Here is a 13,661-nt window from a genome sequence, read left to right on the forward strand (position 1 = left end):
TGGAGAGGGAGAGGCACCCTGCGCAGGCACCTGGTGTGCCAACGGGAATCATCAGACAGGTGAGAAGCTGGGCTGAGATGGTAAAGGGCCAATCAGAAGCATGACAGCTTGTTAGCTCTGTGGGGCCCCAATGGGAAAACAGTTGGTCAAGGAAGACGATCACAGCGGCAGAGATAACTGTGCCCATGGGAGCCACCTCAGGCCTCTTGGAATGTAGGTCGTACACCACCATTGGACTACCAGAAACTTCTGGGGGTGGGGCATGTTTGGCAGCTCCACACAGATATCCAGCTGTAACTGGTCCCATTGTGCAGATCAAGCGGTCAGGATTTGGCTGATTAGCTTCGCTGATTAGCAAGGCACTTCCTCGTCGCAATTCCGCCACCACTTCGCTCAAAGAGGGTGGACACGATTGGTGGGTGCGCGAGTTTAGTGTTGGGCACACATACCTATACAGGTGTGTGGTTGGGCACCTCCATGCATCCAATGCCCGTCTTCCATATATCTTTCTGGTCAATCGTAAGTCAGTCATTAACGTGTCATGTAATTGGCTGAGTAAACTGGTGGCGGAAACGACTCCATTTTTGGTGGTGAATCCAGGGAAACGACTATAAAGTGGCAGAACCATAGATATGTCCCAACGACCACCAGTTATAGAATCCACAGTCCCCCCACCAAAACTCAGTCTGACAGCTTAGTGTTGGTGGGGGGGACTGTGGATTCTACAACTGTTTGTGGTTGTTCGGACATAGATATGGTTCTGCCACTTCATAGTCGCTTCCCTGGATTCACGACGCAGGCAGTGGACTTTGAATGAAAGTGCTCCCGACAATAACAAGTCTAAAAAAGTAGAATTTACCCTCCAGTGCTTCTCATTCAATACCATTCATTTTGAGGCTGAGAGTGACCCTCCGAGTGCCCTGCCTGCTCATTAGCATAGCAGCCGACTGCCTGTATACTACCTCCATGGTGCAGATGGCCAGTGTAGTGGCTGTAGTGGAGTTGGAGTGGGTGGCCCAGTCTTCCTACTGGTGAGGCACACTGCATAGGAGCGGATGAGACCCTTCAAGTCACATACACGGCACCTTAGCTTTGCTTTTACAATGCTGAGGTGTCCCTGATGTGCCATCTGTAAGACGCACCCTCTGTGACATATGCCTGAGTCCCTCTTTCACCCACTGACTACACTCACCGGCCACTATATTAGGTTTTAGAGCTGTGATTGACAGGGTGGGGACATGCATGATTGGGTCACGTGGTGATTAATTTGGTATATCACCTGGCACTGGGGGAATATGGCAGATTAGTTAGTAGTGGAGGGCAGGTGGCTAGAGAGCCAACTTTTGCTGACCGCATGATATTGTAAATTTTAGCAACCGCTTCATGACCACGCTACTTTGGGCACTTTACGCTTAGTTTGCACAGTGCCTTGGCACTTTTCCTGCACATTTTCACACAGAACGATGCTCTGGGAATATGGATTTTAATGATGTCATGAATGGATGGACTGTGAACCTTTAACCAGAAGAAGATAAGTAAATAAAGTAAACAAACGGAACGTGGATCATCTCGAAGCCCCTTTGTACAACAGCGCGTTTTGGCAAAGAATTCTCCCCACTTCAGTTGCCCGGCGGCTTCATTATTTGTTTGACTAGCCGCCACTTCAATTAGGAACACCTGTTACAACTGTTCATTGAGGCAAATTTGATCAGCATTTGAGACATGGCCGAGATTATCTGATAGAGTTCAAATCAAGCATCATAATGGGGAAGAACGGTTATTTAAATGACTTTTAACGTGGCATGGCAGTGGGTGCTGAAAGGGCCTGATTTGAGAATTTCAGAAAAGACTGATCTACTGGGATATTCACATTCAACCATCTCTAGGATTTACAAACAAGGGTACGAGAAAGAAAGAAAATGCAATGAGCAGCGATTCTGTGGGCAACAATGCCTTGTTGATGGCAGAGGTCAGAGGAGAATGGCCATACTGGTTTGAGCTGATACAAATGCAACATGAAGTAACCACTCATTACAACCGCGGTATGCATAAGAGAATCCCTGATTACACAGCACATCAAATCTTGAGGGAAATGGGTTACAGCTGCAGAAAATCATATTTGGTGCCACTCCTGTCAGCTAGGAAAATGAGGAAATTTACACAGGCTCACCATAAACGACACTTGAAGAAAAATGTTGCCTGGTCTGATGAGTCTTGATATCTACTGCAACACTCAGGTGGAATGGTCAGAATTTGACGTCAACAACATGAAAACATGGGTCAAACCTACTTTACATCAACATTTCAGGCTGGGGATATAATGGCATAAGGATATTTTCTTAGCACAATTTGGGCCAATTACTACCAATTTATCTGTGTTGGAATGCCACAGCATACCCGAGTATTGTTGAAGGCAGTTCTGAAGGCAAAAGGGGGTCCAACCCAGCACTAGAGAGGTGTTCCTAATGAAGTGGCCGGTGAGTGTATTCTGTTCAGTGGGGCTAAGAGCCCTATAGAGGTGAAGGCTACAGGCTTATCCATGCTGTCCTGAACCTGTGACAGAATGGCGCCCAGGGTGACAGCAGATGCGTCACAGGTCCCAGTAGGGCAATACAGCTGGAAATGTTTAAATGTACCAGGACCAGAGACGTAGTGAGGAGCTGCTTCAGTTTGTTGAACGCTGCCTGTCAGTCTGGAGTGTAGATCCAGGGGGCATCATGCTTGAGAGGCATTCTCAATGGGGCTGTGAAAGAACCGCATGTAGTTGGCAGTCACCTCCGGAATGAAGCGAGGCTGTTGTTGAGGCGGGCACTGCACTGCTTTCTGCGACATTGGACTGGAGAGGGGAGGTACCCTCCGCAGACACACGGAATCTGACAAAGTCAATGGCCGGTGCGGCAAACATACACTTCTCCTCTTTGTTCAAGGTTGCATGGTGGCGGCTGAGGGAGGCCAAAAACCGTTCTCCCGACGGGCCTTGTGTGTATCAATGTGCATTTATATAATTTTCTGAAAGCATCTGGGCGCTGAACTGTTAAACCTTAGACACAAACCACCATAGAGACAAACCATTCTGGAAAAAAAAACATGAAAACCATGAATAACCATGATCCATGGTTAGTCAGGAACCACGGTTACCCAAAAACAACATGGATAAGCCATAGTAATACTATGCTTGGTTCAAAGTACTTAGAGAAACCATGGTTACTACAGTAAAACCATGGTTACTACAGTAAAACCATGGTCGATTTTCATAAGAGCAGGGAACCTGGAGAATGTCACTGGGTACGGGCTTATTGTGCGCACAATGCCGTTCTCGTCCCGGATTTGAATTTGGTTTATGAATAAGATAGCAACTTTGTGTGACATTTTGGACAAGTATTCTTCTCTAGGTGTTCTTAACCCTCTGAGGTCTAATTGCCCTTGAGAGGGCAATTTGACATGTCTCCAAAAACAAATCTGTAACTCTGTGTGTTTTTGTCGTTGAAACATATAAGTTACACCATTAGAAACCTCAGACCTTCCAGAATTCAAATATATATATATTAAATAAATTATATAGCTGGCCCAATTTAAGTGCATTTGCATATTCACAAGTTCAGTGGTTAAAGTGCACTGGTTAAAGGAACCACTGAAGACTAGCAAAAGGCTATGGTAGTAGCAATAGGCTAAGGTAGTAGTAGTCATCAGGGTTTGCAGAGCATTAAATATTCACCCAGGGATCTTGCTCATTTTTGTTACTTTAATGTTTGATATTTGTGCACAGCTATTGCTGTGGTGGTAGCGTAGGTGAACAGATTTGAATGGGCTTCTGTAGTGTTTTCTTAAGTCTTTAGCTCTTTAGTGTTACACGGATTTACTTTGGCCAACCTTTTTTTAGTCACCTTTTGAGGGATTTATGGGGATTACGTAAGTTTTTGTAAGTAGCCGTTTTGTCACCTGACCATTCATTTCCACAACTCCAATAACCCCCTCGCCCACCTATGGCGGCCTTTCAGACAAGGATAAATGTGAAACAGTTGAAACTAATTGACACTGAGAATAACTATAATGGTAAGCGGGCATACTGCATTGTATGAACACACCACACATACACACACATTACATTACACTTAGCTGACGCCTTTTTTTTAATCCAAAGCGATTTACAAGTATTACAGGGTATTGGTTACAGTCCCTGACGCAATGTGGGGTTAGGTGCCTTGCTCAAGGACACTTAAGCCATGGATGGAGGTATAGGGAGAGGTAGCGGTGGGATTCGGACCTGCAACCCTCTGATCTTAAGACCACCTCCCTAACCACTAGGCCACGGCTGCACACACACATGCACGCGCACATGCATGCACACACACACACACACACGCGCGCACACGCGCACACGCGCACACGCACACACACACACACACATACACACACACACACACACACACACACACACACACGCGCGCACACGCGCACACGCGCACACGCACACACACACACACACATACACACCGATACAATTGTGGCCTGTCTGAATTGAGTTCATATCTCATGGAGCCCTTGCCAGTGTGGGACTTGTCTTGTATTTCTATAACCCAAACCAAATTAGAATATTAGCTGGGCCAAATAATCCAAACATTAATAAGTCATAACATGGGTCATTGCCAATTGTGCAAATAGATTTCTGTTATCTGCTATATATTTATAATTAATTAATTCTAAGGACTAATATATACAGTGAGTCCAATATGTATTTGATCCCTTGCTGATTTTGCCGCTTTGCCCACTAATAAAGACATGATCAGTCTATAAATTTATGATAATATGTATTCAAACATGGAGAGACAGAATATCAAAAAGAAATTCCAGAGAATAACTTAAAATAATATATTTTAATTTATTTGTATTTAATTTAGGCAAATAAGTATTTGACCCCTCTAGCTAAAGAAGATAAAGTGCTTTGTGGCAAAGTCCTAGTTGTCTAGCACTGAGGTCAGATGCTTCTTTTAGTTGATGACGATGTTTGTGCATATAGTAGAACATATTTTTGCCCATTTTTCTTTGCACATCATCTCTAAAACATTAATAGTTTGTTTGCTGTAGCTTGGTAAATGGGAGGTTCAGTTCCCTCCATAGAATTACTATAGGGTTAATATTTGGAGACTGTCTAGGCCACTTCACGACTTAAATATGCTTCTTTGACTGTATGTTGTGTATTATTGTCATGTTGGCAGATCCAAAAATGACCCACCTTCAGTGTAGTGGTGGAGGGAAGGACGTTTGCACTCAGGATTGCACATTACATGTCTCCCTCCGTCCATTCGTTGACGATGTGAAGTTGTCCTGTGCCTTGGCCAGACAAACACCCTCAAACCATAATGATACCACTTTCATGCATGATGGTGAGGAAGGTGTTCTTGGGATCACAGACAGCAGTACTCTTTCTCAAAACACATTGAATTGTGATAATGCCAAACAGCTTGATTTTGGTTTCATCTGACTACAGCACCTCCTTATCATATCCTAAACCAGTCTGATGTCCGTTGGCAAACCTCAAGTGGAACTGTACAGGTTCCTTCTGAAGTAGAGGTACCATGTGTGCACTACAGGATTTTAAACCTCTGTGGCATTAAGTGCTACCAGTAGTTTTCTCAGTGATTTTGGTCCCAGTAGCTTTGATATCATTGCCTAGTTCATCCCGTACAGCTCTAGGGTGATTTCTTTCTGTTCTCATGATTATCAAATCCATACTACAAAAGGTCAATTCTTGTATAGAACCCCAGACAGGCTGATGGATAGTCATTTTGTATTCCTCACATTTTGGAAGAAATGCATCAGCAGCTGGGTCATTAATATTCGGTCTCTTTCTTGTGGCTTTGCAGCCCATTTAATCTTTGTTCAGGTCTAAAATTGTGTCCCTGATATCATTTGACCACTCTTTGGTCTTTCCCATGATGGTGAGGTTGGAGTGTGACTGATTCACTCATACTATGGACTGATTCTGCTGATTCAATGTGTCTTTTATGCATGTTAGTATGTACAGGTGTCTTTAATTCAGATGACAAGTTGATGGGAAGTGCCCATCTGGTCTGTGGGCCCGGAACTGTAATCAGTTGGCAGGGGATCAAATACTTATTTTGCTCGATGAAATGGAAATAAATTAATATATATTCTCTTCAGTTAATTTCTGGATTTTCTTTTTGATATTCTGTCTCTCCATATTAGAATAGATATTATCATAACATTTATTGACTGATCATGTCTTTGTTAGTAGGCAAACCAACAAAATCAGCAAGGGATCAAATACATATTGGACTCACTGTAATAATAATAATAATAATAATAATAATAATGATGATGATGATGATGATGATGATGATGATGATGATGATGGTTGTTGTTGTTGTTGTTGTTGTTGTTGTTGTTGTTGTTGTTGTTGTTGTTGTTGTTGTTGTTGTTGTTACACTCAGACCATATGCCTAATATTTATACCATGCCCATCCATATGCAGAAGAAAAGGGAGCAGGAAGCAATGAAATCAGTAAGGAGAAGATAAAGTCAATTTGGCAACAGTTTATTTGATCATCTCAAGGGGAATGGTCTATGTCAGGGGTATTCAATTAAATATCAAGCAGGGCCAGTTTTCAAATTCCTCCCAGTAAAGGAGTTGAACTATAAGTACGTATTATATAGTTGCCGACTGTCAATGAAAAAAATATGGGAGACTTCATTGAAGTTGAAGATGACTGGGGTCATCCCCCAGAAAGTTTGCATTTCTCAGATGTTATTTCCTGCATTTTAACGTCCCGTGTCCCGTTTCGGCTTTATACAGAACCCATACTTTAATCTCTAAATTCCGAAACGATTCTGTATTTCAAGGGGCTTGTGGGGGGCCAGAACCTTGCTCTTCAAGGGCCGTATCTGGTCCCAGGGCCGCCATTTGAATAACCCTGGTCTATACTGTATATCATGAGTGTAACGGAGGCTAACTAGCACAGAGTTGGCGTGGAACGTTGGTAAACCTCCCTCCGATAGCCTCATACAGTCTCGTGCCGTTGGGCCGAGAGACTAGTCTCTTGGCCCAGCGGTATCGTACTGTGTCTCCCATTCCGAACCGTTGTAGTTGACGAGGTCGCACGTTCGATCCCCGAGGGGGGTGAACAGGTGCAAGATGACCTCCGTCACAGTGGTGCCGTATGACCCGGGATGGGAGTGAGGTTTAAGGGGGAGAGTGTAACGGAGGCTAACTAGCACAGAGTTGGCGTGGAACGTTGGTAAACCTCCCTCCGATAGCCTCATACAGTCTCGTGCCGTTGGGCCGAGAGACTAGTCTCTTGGCCCAGCGGTATCGTACTGTGTCTCCCATTCCGAACCGTTGTAGTTGACGAGGTCGCACGTTCGATCCCCGAGGGGGGTGAACAGGTGCAAGATGACCTCCGTCACATGAGCCAGGGCACAAGACCCAGTTCAGAATCTACAACGCTTGGCCAAACCATTCTGCCAACTGTTCCTTCCCTTCCAGTCTCTATCTCTCTCCCAGTGGTGTAGTCTACTTTTTTATGGTGGGTATACTGTATATTTGAGCATTTTTTGAAGTGGGTATACTGTATATATTTGTGCTATTCAAAACAATGGATCAATCAATTTTAAGTGGGTATACTGAAATCCCTGAAATTTAGAAGTGGGTATACTCCATATACCCGCGTTCTACGTAGACTACACCACTGCTCTCTCCATAGCTGAGGTGCCCAGAGCAAGGCAACTAACACCACACTGCTGAAGGGACTGTAACCAATACCTTGTACTTAAAATAACTGAAAGTCACTTTGGATTAAAAAAAAATCATAGTGCAATGTAATGTAATGTTCTAACAACTGTTCTAGCCGGCTGCAGAGTAACGGCAGTATTTAAAACATGACATTTTCACATCCCCAAGGGACATCTTAGAATTAGTATACACATGTACAAGAATAGGTTAACCCTCCTGTTATCCTCAGATTTATGTTACATCCGTGATCATTGGGGTCATTTTGACCCAGCCACTTAAATGTCTACAAAATCAGTAGAAGCAAAAACTTTTGCTCCGGTTTATGCCTCGGAAATTTACTGTTTCTCTGTTGGGGACATAAAAAAGCTCTTTAGATAAGTCCTAGCACCCCCACACAGCCCACACACCAAAAAAAATAATCCATGACTAGGCGAAAATGTGCAACAACTGCCCAAATGTTGCCTTGAATTAGTTTCGGCCTTCGTCCACATCATACATATTGTTAGTTATCAGAGCCCTAAATAAAGCGAAATGTTCTGTTCTAAATAACTCATGGTCATATATTACATAATCTAGACAGATTGGAACATGTCTTAGCAAAATATGGATGTTCCATTTATGTTTAATACACTTAAAATAATTTGTGGTCAAATTGACCCCAAGGAACACAGATGTAACCAAAATGTGTACAGCACTTAGGGAAAACATTTTTGTGGAAATTTCAATTTTTTCACATTGACCCCATATATTTAGGAAAAGTCATCAAAGACGAAGCAAAAGAATTATGTACTTCATGTATTTTTCAGACGTTAAACATTGAGTGGGGTCAAATAGACCCCAAGGATAACAGGAGGGTTAAAGACTGCTCAGCTCAGCCTTTGACTGGCTCTGCGGAAAACATGGTTATGGCCCTTCACTGTGTTGCACTGCTCAGACATTGTCTGTGACTCAGTCTATCTATTGATGAACACAATAGAGGCTTGTATCCCCTTCATACAGCAGTACCTTAACTTTACAAAAGAGGGAGAGAGAGAGCAAGACATACAGACAGAGGCCAGCAGAGAAATTTTCCTTGAATGAGCTTAATGTATGTGACTGTGGATGGGAGAGGAGAAAAGGGGAAGGAAAAGAGAGTGGAGCGGAGAAAGTGCAAGAGGGCAATGCCAGTCGCTTATGGCAAAAAGGGATCACAAAGTTGTGTTGCTAAGGCTGAAGTCCCTCAAGCCCCCGAGAACTCTTGGACCATCACCGCAAAATGCCAAAGCATCTATTGCAGGGCTATTCAAATGGCGGCCCTGGGGCCAGATGCGGCCCTTGGACGGCAAGGTTCTGGCCCCAGACAAGCCCCTTGAAATACAGAATCGTAATTTTAGAGATAAAAGTACGGGTTCCGTATCAAGCTGAAATGGGACAGGGGATGTTAAAATGCAGGAAATTACATCTAAGAAAGGCAAAATTTCTGGAGGAGGACTCCCAGACCCCCCACCTCATTGAAGTGTCCCCTATTTTTTTTACATTGACAGTCGGCAACCATAATGCATACAGATAGTTCGGCCCCTTTACTGGGAGGAATTTGAAAAACTGGCCCTCGATGACATTTCATTGAATACCCCTGGTCTATTGCTTTCTATTACATTCTGCAACGTTTCTGTGTCTTGGCTCTTGTTTTCAGGTTCCAGATAGACTGGACTTTAAATCAAGCAATAAAGTAGAAGATCAATAAATAAACAAAGGCAGTAACAAGCTCAGTACAGTTATGCAACCCAACGCTAGGCCAAACTTACTTTTAGATCCCAGTGATGTTCCTTGGTCTACTAGCACCACCACCAGACATCCTGAGATCTTTTTGAACAAACGCTCCCTTGACCTCATCATAGGCCTGCAAACACTTCCCTATATCAAAAAAAAAGAAAATAGGCTAATGCCCCTCATTTGCAACTCATCAAGCCCAGATGCACAGAAACTGGGAAAACTTGAGGTAGGTACAAAGTTATTGATGGTCAGAAAGCATCAAGTGACTATGCGAACGCGAGGGAAAGTGACAGTGACAAAGTGGTAGTTTTGCAGATGTCACTGGCAAGCTTCTGTCTCTCTCGTTACAGTCGCCGGTTTTAAATGCTACATTTTCCTTGTGGTGTTCCAATGGAAGGAAGTGGGGGCTGTTGACCTGGGGTGCATTTCTCAACGCCATAGTTGATAACTGCGTTAGCTACTTTATTGTTTGCAATGCAATTTCCCATTGACAACTACCCAAGTTGCTAACTGGCTAACAACTACGCTTTTGAGAAACGCACCCCAGGTTGGGATGTGTTTAACAGCCACCAGGTTGTTTACTACCATAGCTCACAGAAAAGGGGGGCGCACCTTGCATCAATTTTTTTCTTCTTTATTTTTGTGCACAGACGCGTTCTGAAGAAGGCATATGCCGAAACGCGTCTGTGCACAAAGTAAAGAAAAAAAATTGATGCAAGGTGCGCCCCCCTTTTCTTTGATTCTAAGTATTCATTTGGGACAGCACCCTTAAAAGTTATCAAGAAACCTGAGTGAAGCCTGCTACCCACTTGATTTACTACCATAGCTCCCCATGGCACCACAGCACCACAGTCATGCAATGCACTGAACAAGTAAAGACCATCGTTACAGTAACACTGTGCAGCCAGAGATTCTTTAAGTATATAGAGATATGCTAGTGTAATATGTTGCTATGGGCACCTAACATGACCAGGTTCCGGTCTGCCTAAAGTGCCGTGTCATAATACTCCTAGCATTGAATAGAACAGTCCTTAGGTCTGCCTAGGTCTGCCTAAAGGGGGATTTACCCCCCCTCCCCCTTGCAATAATAGACGGTTTCATGGAACGTTTACAGTCAAAACAAAAACAAGGCATGAACATTCTATGGCCCTAACTTAATTTCCGGTACACTTCCGCAAACAATACACTGCATCGGATCAACACAGCTACACAAGCGCGGTATTTCATTTGAGAGTGGCACAGAAAATGAAAAATAAATGTTGTTTTCCATTTTTATGACAGCAATCACCCATAGGGGGCACTACGCGTCCATTTTTGGGGTAGATGTAAAAACTTCACGATCGTATTAATCATATTAATTTAGCCTCACATAGCCTCAATGTAAAGGAAAGCAGTGATGGCACTTGGCGACATGGGTCGGGTAATGGTGTGCCTAAAAATACGGCAGCACATAATTATGTAGAACTGCAGTTTGTGTTTGTTGTAGGAATTAGGGACTTAGTTGGGCTTGCATCTGCCTACACTGTTACAGGTTAATTTAGTTTAAATGTAGTCGCAACGATTCCTTCAAGTTCTGAAAAGCAGCTGTTACTACTAAACTTCTTGGGACAAGGACGACGAAATACCCAAACTGTCATCTGCTGAAGAAAAGGATAAACGGCCGGATTGTATTTATTTTGGACAATTCAGCAGACGTAACTTATTTGATGTCGAGGTTAATAGCAATGCTTACACAGGATGACTGACTGATTAGCACTGACTTGGCTGCTACGTCAAAATGTGGATTATATCGACAAAATTACGAGATGTGCCGGGGTCAAGAAAAGTTTCAAGGTAAGGCAAGTTTAATACAGTAGTCAGGGACGTCTGCATGGTTGAACAGGGTTTTGTTTTTTGTTGTGCTGTGTATGCTTTGAGTCAAGTTGCTGGCTTGAACTCACATGTTGTCATTAGCTGGTTGTGACTCGTCACTCGTGTACAGGGTGTTTTTAAGCAAATATTGAATGTCCGTGACCACATGGTTACCTGGTTTTAAAATAAAATAGCCTACTCTGGTATTTGGTGGTGAGGTTTCGTCTGTCTGTCTGTTTATCTGTCGCTGCCACTGATACAGGTGGTCCTTTCAGATTGAATCAAAAGGCAGCCTCACACAGGAATGCACGACAGTATATATACTGCTGCGCGCTCGAAAGAGAAAATACTACAAAGTATGAATGCTATCTTGAAGCGCTTACAAAGTTGGCTATTTTCACGAAAACAAATGGAAACACAGTCTCGTAATGTCGCCACACCCCACGGTTTCTAGCCTACTGTAGGCTAGGTTTGTTATGGTCTGTCCAGGAAAGTGAAATAACGTCCCCGTTTTTTTAAAAAACAATGCTCAAATTCATATTAGCCCATTGAAATAAACACATATCATGAATGGTTCACGCTCGCACGACAATGTGTCCCGTTTTTTTTTTTTTTAACCACGAAATGTGGCAACCCTAGGTCTGCTTTGGTAAGATGTGCAGACTGGGCATCATGTAGGCCTACACATTAATTATCCGCGTCACGTTTGTCAGCGGATTGGTACCAGAAGTGAAGTTGCACCCTACCGCAGAACAAAATTATTAAAAGGCATTTTTTTTTTCACCAATATTAAAACCGTTTGTAATTATATTGGCAGTGCCGACAGATTGCAGCCTACCAAAACATTAGCAGACCGGAAGTTTACTTCGGGCCATATCATGTCACCAAGTAACAAGCAAACATTCCATGAAACCGTCTATAGAACCCGGAAACAATGGGCCAATGGAACCTCTCTCTCTTTCTCTACTCTCTCTGGTGGAGCCATGTCGGATCCAGCGACGTTGATTGCCTCTGCACACTTGCACTTAACTTGCACTAAACTTACTGTGGTATTTGATCATGAAACTTTACGAACTGTTCGGCCACTGCTATACTGCCTGTGCGGACTGTGTGCAGTTCCGAGTACATTCCGACATCTCTTAATTCGGAAAGTCCATGTAACCGGAATAGTATATGGTTAATGTATGGTTACACAGACAGAATAAACAGGATTTAAATGTTAAAATGATGGCTTTTTGTTGGTCAGAGGTGGAGATTGTGGCATATCCACAGGTGCTGCAAATTTGGTACAGTATGCAGAGTGTTATCCTTCCCCCACCTCTAGGTGGACGGCCTGACCTGTTTAAATTAGATTCGCCAACTAGGTCAGGGGAGGACTCGGGAAAAGTTAACAATATAGGCCTACCGTACATATACTATGTGTTTCCCAGGACATGAGTACACACGCAAGCATTCATGTGCACAAGACCCAAGACACAGTGTGTGAAATATTAACACACAGGTACATCAATACATGAACAAGAACAAGAACAAACAGCCAAGCAACAGGGGCCTCAAGGGTGGGTCATTCAACCTAACCATTGAGAGAGAGAGAGAGAGAGAGAGAGAGAGAGAGAGAGAGAGAGAGAGAGAGAGAGAGAGAGAGAAACAGGATATAGGAGAAGGATTAGGGGGCAAGAGTGAAGCGTCCTCCTGCATCCCAAGGAGTGAAGGTCAAGTGTATGTTTCTGTTGCTCTCCTAGTTCTCTATTCCCCCTTTTCTGAAATGATGTCAAACATGTCCCTTTTGAGGCAAAACAAGTAGAAACAACTACCAGTTTCAGACAGAAACCAATAGAGAAAATTGTATTTTTATGTCTATGCGACGGGATGCAGAAATATTTATGGAAAGCAGCCAAGGACGAAGGACATCACGACATGAACATACACGCACACGCACACGCACACGCACACGCACGCACGCACACACACACACACACACACAGATCACAAAATGAAAATCTCTCTCTCTCTCTCTCTCTCTCTCTCTCTCTCTCTCTCTCTCTCTCTCTCTCTCTCTCTCTCTCACACACACACACACACACACTCACACACAAACACGCACACACACATACATACACACACATCATACGAAAAATATCTGTTTAAAACTTACAAAATGATTCATATGTGGACTCCATGTCCAGGTCTTATGTGGCCTATGCTTTAAAAGGGGCCAATTATTCATTTGTCTCATATAATATAACCAGAGCTTTCAACCAGACCCACCACCCCCTCCCCAATTGGTTCATTGTGAACAGATAAAGAA

The sequence above is a fragment of the Engraulis encrasicolus genome, chromosome 18 (genome assembly GCF_034702125.1).
Source record: "Engraulis encrasicolus isolate BLACKSEA-1 chromosome 18, IST_EnEncr_1.0, whole genome shotgun sequence".
Taxonomy (NCBI): domain Eukaryota; kingdom Metazoa; phylum Chordata; class Actinopteri; order Clupeiformes; family Engraulidae; genus Engraulis; species Engraulis encrasicolus.